Source organism: Pteropus alecto, unplaced genomic scaffold (assembly GCF_000325575.1).
Source record: "Pteropus alecto unplaced genomic scaffold, ASM32557v1 scaffold110, whole genome shotgun sequence".
In the NCBI taxonomy this organism is placed as follows: Eukaryota; Metazoa; Chordata; class Mammalia; order Chiroptera; family Pteropodidae; genus Pteropus; species Pteropus alecto.
Genome location: NW_006431920.1, coordinates 8,456,246 through 8,468,202, shown reverse-complemented (window position 1 = coordinate 8,468,202; position 11,957 = coordinate 8,456,246).

Genomic DNA, 11,957 nt, shown 5'->3' with positions numbered 1-11,957 from the left:
ATGAAAATAGGTATTCAGAATACATCATTGCTTACTTTTACTCTTCTGCTATTTGCACTACTGCCTTGTATTATTGTTTAATGGTTAACGTGTGTTTTTGTATGTGTGAGCACATGCGGGTCTTTTCTATAAAACCAGCTTACAGGCTTTTGGGGAAGCAGAACTATTTGATGCTTTGTCTGAAATATCTAACACATTTCCATTACATTAAAGGTACTCAATAAATATACACTTGATTAATGCATTTGATGCAATAAATAATGCCAATTGCTAGAGAATTGGGCAACTGTCTTCTCCCCTCTATTCTGACTAAATAAAGACAATAGGATCAAATGATCCTGCTTTACTTGAACTATGGTCTCAGGTAAATTTTAAAAAGAGTCTACGGGCTTTTTTGTTTTTGAGAACATTTATAATAATAATGGTAAAGAATTATTAATACCTTGGGTTGCATATAGTTCTTAACAGTTTTCAGTTGTCTTTCACAAAATAGATCTTATGTTCATCATCTGAAAGATCAGTTACCTAAAAAATTGATAAAACCATAATAATAAAATTTTGAGATGTCAATTTAGAATATCCTTGGAGTGATACAAACATCCCCAGAAACAGAGAAACAAACCCTGTCATATTCCAAAACTAAGCAAAAGAATATCTCTTTTAAATTTAAAAAAATGTATCTTTTAAATTTATTATTATTATTTATGCCTACAGCACTTGGTCCTTCTAGGTGGTCTCCTATCCAAGTACTAACCAGGCCCGACCCTGCTTAGCTTCTGAGATCAAACATCGGGCTTGTTTAGGGTGGCATGGCTGTAGACCATGGACCATGGCTCCACTGGGGCATGAAATCAGGACCTTCTTTGTGTAAAGCAGATATGCTAACCTCTACACTATGGAACCACGTCCAAGAAAATACATTTTTTAAACTGCAGTTATGCTGCTTTTATCATGGGTTATAATAAAAAAAGTAAAAATATCGCATATTATCTGTGGCAGCAACTTCATTCTGATTCTCAGCAATCCTGGATATGTGATTGTTATGCTACATCCTAAGCAAAGAAATATCCAAAAGCTCTTCAGCCGTTTCTGCTCAGACCTCTAAGATTGTTCTGCCTGCCTGGGTCAGAAGTTGATATACAAACAGTCTTTCTGTGCTTGAACTTGAAAAAAAAACCAGTCATCTGTACATGATCTGTGTTAGAGCAAAATGTAATTTTTCCCTCTGACAATGTGTTTATGGTTGTTAAGTTATCTTGATTGCCAAAGAAATCTGTTTTTTGGGTGGCAGGGTTTTCTGACTTAAATGTCAGATACCTCCCCACATCCCCACCCACCCACATATTCAACCACCCTTTCAACTAATTCACAAATTGACTTGAATCTCAGCTAGGTTAAAAAAATAATTTCCTGAAAATTAAAAATCTGGCACAATACTGCACTAAAAGTCCATTTATCTTGTCTATTTTTATAACGCTTCACTGCAGTCTCTGGCAAAATGCCCACTTCCAGTGACAAAGGTCCCCAAGGACATTTAGCAAGAGGGACTTCTCTCCCAAGACCCTGAAAATGATCATGAGCTTCCTAACACATGATTTAAAAGCTAATGATTAGGATTTGTCATATTATTGTATGTGTTATTCTTTAAAAGTCAGAAGTGCATGAAAAATACTGTGGAGGTGAGGTGACAGCAGCGATGGCCTGTCTTTGAGCTCCACCTCTTCATTGACTAGATCAGTCAGGGGCTAAGTGAAAGCTCGGGATTTCTGTTATTATGAAAGATACTGGCTAAAGATTATCTAGATGGGGCAGCACAATGATTCACTCTTGTTTAATCAGCTACAACCTGCGTTAAGCTCCATCCTCATCTCAACATAAACCAGACTAATCTTTCCACTTTCCCGCAGGAAACTGCAATGGCACTTGTTTATTCGGCTCCCCTGGTCCTGAGTAAATCCTTTCCTTGTCTTCCCTCCTCCCCCCACCAATCAGTTGGGGGAAAAGTTTCCAGCGCTTCCAATCTAAGACTGATTGGGCTTTCCTGTCGATGTCAACTTGAAACATTCCATTGAGAAAGCAACCTCAAGACTGTTGACTTTTCTTGTGGCTCTAGCTAAGCAAGTGATTACAGAAAGTGTACCCCTTCTTTCATTCTAGGAAAAAGAAATAGTCTGTGAAGAACTGTTTGCTTGGAATGTTTTTGAGGAACAACGCTTGTGACAAAGAAATTGCAGGCGTGCTTCAACCGATTTGTATGAGGTTTTCCCTTTTTTAACCGCAGTTCCACTTACCAGATCCTTCTTTGAGCGTGGGATGTGTTAACACAAAGCCGCTTTGTCAGTTTGGTAACATTTGAATCAATAGTCATTTTGCCTCAATGACTTATCCTCAATATAGTCCCCATAAACCTCAACGCCATTTCATCAGTGAGTTCCTGACATTGACTATTGATACCAAATTCCGATGTCATTATAGAATTAGTTTTTTTTTCCTTTATTGCATTTGGAATACCAAAAGTTTTTTTTTCTTTATTAAATTAAGTGGTTTAGAAGAGTTCGAAACTCTTTAGAGGCATGACCAAAGACATGATTCCATCTGTTTTGTTTTTCTTATTCATGACATAGATGATTTTATTTTAAACAGTGCATGCATTTCACTTTAATTCTTCTTCATGTCTGTCAGAGCACATCATCTCTGATGTGTGGATAGTTAATCATAGCGCTTTGCAAGGTTTAGGCAGAAACTGAAAACAGCTTTTCAAAAAAAGTCAACTAAAAGCGGAAGTTGAATGCATATGAGGCTGCTGTGTGTCTGTTCCGTACTGAGCAAAAATTTTAAAGACAACCTGTTGGTACCTGAAACCGACTGGAATTCGTTCTCATCCATTTAGTGAATGTCGAACCTCTTTCTTCTGAACAGGTGTCGAATGTCCCAATGACTGCATCCTGTGTCTCCTGTGAGTGTTTTGTGGCTAGGATGGAAGCCAGGGACAAAGGAGCCATGTAAACGGAGCCTTCCTCTGGGCACGTCTTTGGTCTACCCTCATTAGAATTGAGTTATACCGGTGCAGAAGCTCCCATCTCTGAACATTTTGGTCTGCCCAATTCATCATTTTCTCAAACCAGGGTACTCATACACTTTCCTCACCCCCATCCACACAGAGAGCAAGTGGAGTGCTGAGGTCAATAGCATCAATGGGGTACTTCTTCTTAGAACATCGTTTTTCCTCAATGGTAACAAATTTAGAATGTATTTCATACAAAAACAAGCATAAAAATACCATGGAGTAATAGATACAATTCCCCGATTTGCAATCGCAGAGGCTGTAAGAAAATCTCACTCGCTGTGGCACTGTGAATGAACTCTGCCCTCAGAGCAGGTATTGACTCTGCTACTCTGTTACGTGAAGTTTTGCTAATTGCTCTAAATCCTCTTTCAGAATGGCATCTACTGTTACGTTTTCAGTCATTCAGCTCCCAAGTACTAATAAGAGTAAGTTAAGAATCACCGAGATACTGCATAGCTGAATTGAATATTAGCTTATTTTCATTGTAACCCCCAGAACTTTCTAACCCTTAGATTTTTTTTCATTTATTCCTTATACCTCCACCCCAATAATAAAAAGTGATCTCATGTAACAGTTTCAAACCATTATGGTTTTAAGTTCACAGGAGATGTATCTTCAGGTTATAATATTTACTCAATATACAACTTATAGAACACAAATTATACATCCTAGAAATAGTTTGGAGTCAGTTTTATGATGTAGTACCCAGTAAGTCTCACTTAGATAAAACATTTTGAAAAAAACTTTAGGTTACCAACTGCTCATTACATTATGATTAAACACTACTACATGTACTTATAAATTGTTCCTGTCCATTCTCTTTCAATGTAATTGATCTTTTGTGAATTCTACTTCCAAAGGGTGATGATCTTAAGATTCAAAAACTCAACTGCACTTAGGAGCTGAGCAGGACACACGAGTGAATAAAGCTGCTGATAAGATACTACATGCTAAGCTAGTAATATTTTGATCAACCATGGTACCTCCCTAGATACATAAACTTTTGGTAGGTCAAGTCAAACACACACAACAATCAAACTTACCCTATTGGCCTCCAGAATAAACCACCTAGAATGCCTTTCTGTTTCTTCTTGAGGTGGCCTCCTCTTCTAATGCTCTGTTCAAAATCCACCGCCTCCATGGAGAGCTTCCTGATTACTCCCACCAGTGTCCAGCCCAGCATCCATGGCAGGCTCCCACCGGTGACTGTGTGAACAGCAGTGGCAAGAGTATAAGTTACCTAACAGAAGACATGACTGGTCAGGACAAGCCACGTAAGGCACTCTGTGTGACTCTGCTTACCTCATTTGCCATCCCTGACACCTGAATCATAGCTGCAGTGACCTTGTAGAGTCTTTGGGGCTCAAGTATAGTCTATAACAATTGCTGTAGGTGTTTTTTTTTTTTTTTAATCTCAGATCATAAAGATAATAGTAGGCATCATGGAAAATGAGAACTCACACTATGGACATGAATTGCGATCATTTAACTAAATAGTTACCTGAAGCATAGTCACTGGTTATCTATCAAACAAATTACAAGTGAAAAATAGATATCTGCTTGTTTTTTTTTTAAGTGTTTTCTTTTCTCTTATATTTATAATGCTTCATTGAGTTCATATCAAAACACCATGCCTTGAGGGAATTTATAATCCAATAAGGAAAATAGACTTGCTCACTAACAACAAGTGGAAGCAAGGGTCTATCTCTCAGAACAAAAGGATGAGTATAGAGGAAGTCAATTTTAAGGTGATGAAAGGAGCCACACACCACGTTATGGCCAGCAGTGTGATAGATGACAGAAGGCCTCATCCTGAATGTCGATCCAATCCCAGAATTAGACTGGAAGCTCTTTAGTGCCAGAGACAAAGGCTTCTTCCTCTTTACTCTCCAGGGTCCAGCAGAACCCTCGGCATAGAACAGGTATGGAGCATTCATCAGCCTGGCGGTGTTACCTCACATCTAAAATATTCATGAAAAGTGTGTATCTAACTTGCATTCTGTGTTTTCTGTTATGTTTCCATGACATGTTTTATTCAACAAGAACATACGTATAAACATCTAGAAAGTTAGACTACAGTTATCTCCTTAAAATAGGAAAAAGTAAAATTTTCTCTTCCAAAGGGAAAGTTTCATATTTCACAATCAGGAATCTCTCGACAAATACATGATAATTATTATGCATCTCATCTACTCCATTTTTTTAAATGTTCCCTTCCTTTCAATTTGAATATTCAACATATTCGCATGCCTTAGCATACCCTAAACAGTATCACATCTTGTTAAGAAGATGGAATCCTTTTGCCAGCACAGCATTTTCATCTGTTCCCAACATGAGTAGGTCATGTAGACCACTGTTGCGTCAGTCTTTCAAAGTAGTAAATTAATCAAATTACTGCTTTGTGGTGAACGAAGAACAGCAGAAGCCTCACTGCCACGGCTGCTCCTTTCAAGTGAATGCTTAAATTCCCTAGGTACGGAAAGGAATTCCCTATAAACTAGACAAACGATCCATCTCTGTGTGATACATCTATTTTTATTATACCTGCAGGTAGACATTGATGTACCTGTACTTTTTACCCTAAAGCAGAGACATTAATGAACAAGATGAAGTTATAGCTCTCAAAATGGGGTGATTTCTTACATGAATGACGGTCAGAATGTATGTCAAGTGCAGGAAAAGAGTAGAAGGAAACAAAGAGAGAAGTGGCATAGACATACTCCAGAAAGCTCTTTTGAAATTCCTGATTTCTTTGTTTTGTTCCCAGAAATCTTCTTCCCTAAACTCTGTGGATTTGGCCTTAATACACTAAAAGAATTACTAAGAGTTCTTTTCTTTCTTAAAAGAAAAGTTAAAAAGCTATCCTGAATTTCGAATTTAGGTTATAGCTGAGCTCTATATTGTAATTTTAACAGAATCTTACTCTTATAGAAAAGAAATACTGGTGAAATCATCACAACATGAACCGGTAAACACTTTGATAAGAAAACCAGAGTGGCAATGACAGGAATATATCTTGTCTGACCAGGCTGATATCCTTGTGGGAGTTCTGGTCGACCAAAGGAAGCCAGAGATATAATCAATCTTAAGTTGTAGCAGGGTCTTTGATTCTGCCCCACACAACACACACATCAATTAAGTGGAAAAACAAGGTCTGAACTACTCAGTTATGAAGTGAGTAGAAAACCAGCTGGAAAGTCAGACCCAGAGAAAGGTTATCAATGGATCAGTGTCAACCTGGGGACACACAACAAATGGTGCCACGGTTCCTCTAGGGTCAGCTCTGAGCCCGTGGTTGTTTAACGTGTCTATCAGTCACCTAAAGGATTCAACAGAGAGAAGGTTCTTATTAAACTCTGAAGGGTAAAGGGGGGAGATCAGATTCCTGGAAGAGGAACAATGAAATCCAAAGCATTGGAGTGAGTTACTGAAAAATCAGCTGCAACTAAAATAATGCTTAACGGGGATGATGGTGGAATATTAAAGAATGAATTCTGCCTGAAAAAGACAGAGAAAAGTTAGGTATATGTAAGTAAGTCTGTCAGTAAAATAATTACTTAGAATTTCTGTCCAGTTTCCTATTCTTCGGGTAAAGTCAAAATCCTTCTCGTTTCATCCTTCCTCCAATTTTTAATTGCTGAATCCAATGCACTTCAAATCCAGAAGAGTGTGATGAGACCATATCAAGATTTCTTTTTTTTTTTTTACTTTTAAACTTATATTGTTGTTAAGTATCTTAAAACAAGGAATCTTATTTCACAGAACAAGGATTAGTCTTACTCCCAAATCCTGATATTCACGTACACAATATTCATAGAACATTTGTTTGCTGAGATCCACTCCAACATGTGCACGTGCACACACACTCACACCCCCTTAACTTAGCAAACAAAGTCCCCAGCGAACAGCTTGCTCCTCGAGAACACCATGGCAAATTGTCCCTCCCCCTAGTTACAGGAAGGGAATGAAGCAAAGGAAAAATAATCTTGACATAATTTTTTTAAAAAAACAAGTACAACATAGAACAAAGCTTAGAGGAATATTTAAACTTACAATATGAGGACAATGCTTACAAAGGAATATTATAATTATCTGTTCTTTAAGTCCACTAAGAACGTGGGTGTGGGAGGGGAAATGAGCCTCAACTATAAAATAAAACAGTAAAGTCGGGTATAAATAACGACTTCCAAAATGTGTGTATGTATACATTTTAGGGTGAATCAACTAAGGGACAAAATTGAAGGGGACACTAAAATCTCAGTATTCAAGATGAATAGTATTTTAATGCAATATCTTTAAAAATTAAAATTAATGCCAAAAGCCTATGATAAATGAAATATTAAAATTTTTAAATAAAAAAGGATCAGCAGTACTGACTTTTCTCTTCTGTCTCAATTTACAATATGACTAGGCACCAATATGACTGATCCAAGTGCTTAAGTTTTAACTACAAGAAACAGATGCTTACAGCACAGTATCACATTTTAAGGAAGATCCGATTTTCATATTCATCTGAGATCTTATTTTACTTACTGCTTCTGACAAGAGTAATTCCAGAGAAATACTCACTTCTTTGTAGTGTCACAGAAAAGAATAATGGACTTTGAAAATTTTGTCTTTGAAAGACCTCAAAAACAATACCGATTTTCATCCAAATATTTGCATGTCGAGACATATTCTTCTAAAGAAGCAGATTCCTTAAAGCAAAGGCACATTACCAGTTTCCTAAATAGACTTTGCCTTTATCTTTTCCCAGAAATTTAACTAAATGCTTTGCCTTTTTATTAAAATATTCCTAATGCGAGGATGACACATCATGGATCAGCATATATTCTCTTAATTTGTTGCTGAACATAAAGAAAAAAGTCAATAAGAAAATGATGACTCTATTCCAAAATCACCCTTTATACCCATGTCCTGTTTTTCTTTTCATTTTATGTTAAATTACTTATTTTTGTTTGGACTATTTAATCTCATAAATGTCAATTTCTTCACATTATTGCCAGGAAAGACAGGTGAACTTCTTTACAGTTTCCTGTTCTATTATTCCTTCCTGTGACACTATCAAGAAGTATTTCCCTGGAATCGCTCTTGTCAAAAGCAGAGTAAAATAAGATCTCAGATGAATATAGAAATTGGGTCTTCCATTAAATATGGTACTATGTTATAAGTGTCTCTGATAATTCATAAAACATCAAATGATCTGCTTTAAATGTGAAATCTCAAGTGATTCCGGCATGTAAACTTGCTTAACTGCCATAAATTGAAGGATTTTATTGGGGTTTTTACAAGTGTTAATAAATTTCTCTCTCTCTCTCTCTCTCTCTCTCTCTCTCTCTCTCTCTCTCTCTCTCTCTCTTTCTCTTCCTCTCTCCCTCCCTTTAGGTATTAGCCTTCACATTAAACATGTTTCCTCATGATGAGGAAGAATAAATCATTTGTACTTGCTTGATCCAAACATTCTTCAGCAGTGGAATAATTAAATATCATGTTTCTTTCATTCCTTTTTTTGAGTATTAAGTAATCCCAGGTGGCAATAAAAACAGTGCTATGGATGACACAAATGTGAGAATAGTGAGATACATTTCAATGTACTTGAAAGTAAGTGCTTTTTCAAATGTTTCATGGAATTTTCTCTTTTTTCTCATGATTTTGTTGGATATTTTTATTGATGTACCATTGGCTTATAACATATAAGTTTCAGGTGTACAACATTATAATCCAACATCTGTGTAGACTACAACATGCCCACCACCAAAGGTCTAGTTTCCACTTCACAGAATTTGCATGAATATAGAAGATATTCAAATATAAGTGGCCAAGAAAAATCTTGAATACACAATTCAAAACTACTTTAGCTGCTTCCCCATTATAAAAATGTGTTTATGCCTACACACTGCTGAAATAAAGAGACTTGGAAAGGGTACAATTAATTCTGAAGACATTTTGCTTACTCACAATGTCAGATCAAATCATTCAGGCACAGGGATTTTATTTGTTTGAGTTCTGTGGGGTGAATGTGCTAAATCATCAGAGCTGACCAGGAGAATCATTTAGATTCTCAGGATATACAACCGTCATTTCTCATGAGTGGATGAAATAAAATCTAAACTCAAATTTGAATACATTATTTCTTCCAGAATTCTAATTTAGACAGAATCCAAAGCATATTGATTCAAATAGATAGTAAGCTGAAGGAATGACCAAACCGTCTGTAATTCTCCTTCTTATCCTATCATCTAGGTTTCAAGTTCAAAAAAATTGACTTGAGATCCTTCCTTCCTCTTGTGTTCTACAAAAATTACCTTCTCCATTCTTAGAAGAACTCCCAAATGACAATAGAGTACGTATCTCTTTGCCTAGTAATAGAAAATCCAAAGGTTTTAGGGAACAAAAGTTTGAAGGAGGAGGGATAAAAAGGCTCCCCAAGTACAGAGTAAAAGAAGGGGAGGCTAACAAGATCATAATTAGTGGATGATGTGATATGTCTGCCACAGAACTTAATTCTCTCTTGGGTTGCATTAATGGTGGTCTAGTTTCTAGATAAGGGAGGCAATGGTCCTTATCTATGCTGCTACTTTCCAACCACTCCTGACCAATTTGGTTCATTTAGTCCACAGTAATTAACTAAAGAGAGACTAAGAGAGAAATTAGTAACCATGTCATATAAACCTGGATGTTAAGACTGGAGAAGAGACATGTTTGGGGGTTTAAAATCTTGTAACACCATCATGGGAAAGAGAATAGATCTGTTTCTTGTGATCCAAGGGTGGGCAACTGAATTTTGTAGCTATGGGCTACTTTGGGGTATATCAGAATCCAGTGACATTCGGTATTTAAACTTTAGGTAAGAGGCTCCACTTAAAAAGAAAAAAAAAGAAAGAAAAAAGTGTATATAAATAGAGCTAAGATTTTTTTTTTTTAGAAAATGTAGGAAAAAGGTAGAAGTAATTTTTAAAAAGCTTATTTCAATTGCTTTAAGAAAGTAGACTCAGAAAGAGAAAATTATGAAAAGAAGGTCAAGAAAGATGACCTTTGCAGACATTATATTTGCTGCACAAATACGATGCTTTTGTATACACATAGTCACACGTACAATTGGAAGCATAGGAAACCTTGGCTGGCTAAACAAAAAAGGCTAAAAAACAAGTAGAAATTCTGAAAGATCTTTAGAAACTCAAAACTTTGTAATGTACTTATTAAAAAGAAAATATAACTTTCAAAAATAGAAATGGAGAAAATCTTAAAATACAGTAGAAATAGAATTGATATAAAGGAAAGGCTACCTGTGACAATGGAAACCTTTAATGAATGACATTGACACTTCCTAAAACAATAACACAAAAAGTTTCAATAAAGTGGCTATGAAATTAGCAAAGTAGAAAATATTATTTTCGCCTCAGATGGGGTTATACATGAATTGATGAGCAAAGGCATCAAGTTATAGTAAAAAGGCATCTTCAAAAACAGTGGCTCTCACCTTGGATGGCCTCAAGAGTATTTCAAGAGATAATTACTCATATACTTCTTAAGATTGTATGTAGAATGGATGGATAAATAATATAATATATCATACAAGTACATAATCATGCACTATTTTAATATGTAATATATATCACATAAATACATATATAGTTATATAAATGTCCATATGTATTATAAATGTATGTATGTACGATAAATATGTATCATATATATAAAATTGTACCATACATAAATATATAGAATTCTTTAAAAATTTATTCAGATGCAACTGTGATTATACAACATTAGTTCATTTAAAAGCATTACTGAATTCAAAGTAGCCTTTTGGCAAGCTATTTCATGATTCCACCAATAATAAAATATGAGTACAGTCACATCAAAGACTTTAATTTTTTTTTTTTTTTTTTTTAGAAAAACGCTCAATGTACTCAAAAACTTGGAAACCACCTCCCTAAAGTTTTTTGTCCTTCTTATAGATGGCAATTCTAAGCCCTAAAAGACATTCTAGAAGCCATGTTCTTGCTACATAGTAAGTTCTCGGAAAATGTTATAATTTCTTATTTATTTTAATATACTTTTTTGTCTCTCTGACTTCCACTCCTGATTTCCCGGGCTATAGATAATGGCACATGGAGTGGGAACCATTTCATTGTTTGGCAAGGCAGATTTAAACTCAAACTTCCCTTTTATTGATTTTTTAAAAAATTATGTGCCAATGGCAAGTAAACCACAGCTGAAAGGGAAACCTCTACTTCAATTTACGAAGACATTTTAGAGTTGCCTTTGTTCCTTGTTTGAATATGTGTGGAAACTGTCTATGTAATTAATTATGATGGGAGAGGGCTTAAATTCTTTGTTTATATCCTAATTTATCCATGTCTTCGACCAAATGAGTGATACCTGTTTACTGAAGACTTATAGAGGACTTATAATCAGGGTTCATTTTGAGTTGAGTTCACCCATCAAAAACTGGCAAGTGAGTGATGTTTCCCCAAAGTGACCATAAGACCTTCCACATAATGTTTTATTTCACTCAAGTTTAATCTTTGAGACATGCATGTGTATATTTTTTCTAAAAGTATTTTATTTTTTCCCAAATTAATAACTTTTTCTAAAAATAATTTTTCTAAAAATAAAATATTTTGTTAGTTAACTAAAGATTTTCCAGATTATATAGGAAAACTCAATTCTTCCTACCACTAATTTTTAATGTCTAGAGCATTCTTATGTATATAGAATTAGAGGAGAGATTTGGTTCAGTTGAGTCATACGCATGCTGTGTTCCAGTCATCATTGTTGATCAAAATCCTTTTCTCCTATCCAAAACTGCTGTCTATCTGGTTGAAAAAATATTTCATGGAAAATCAGTGTATTTTGTTTTAAATATTACGTATAATGCATTTCT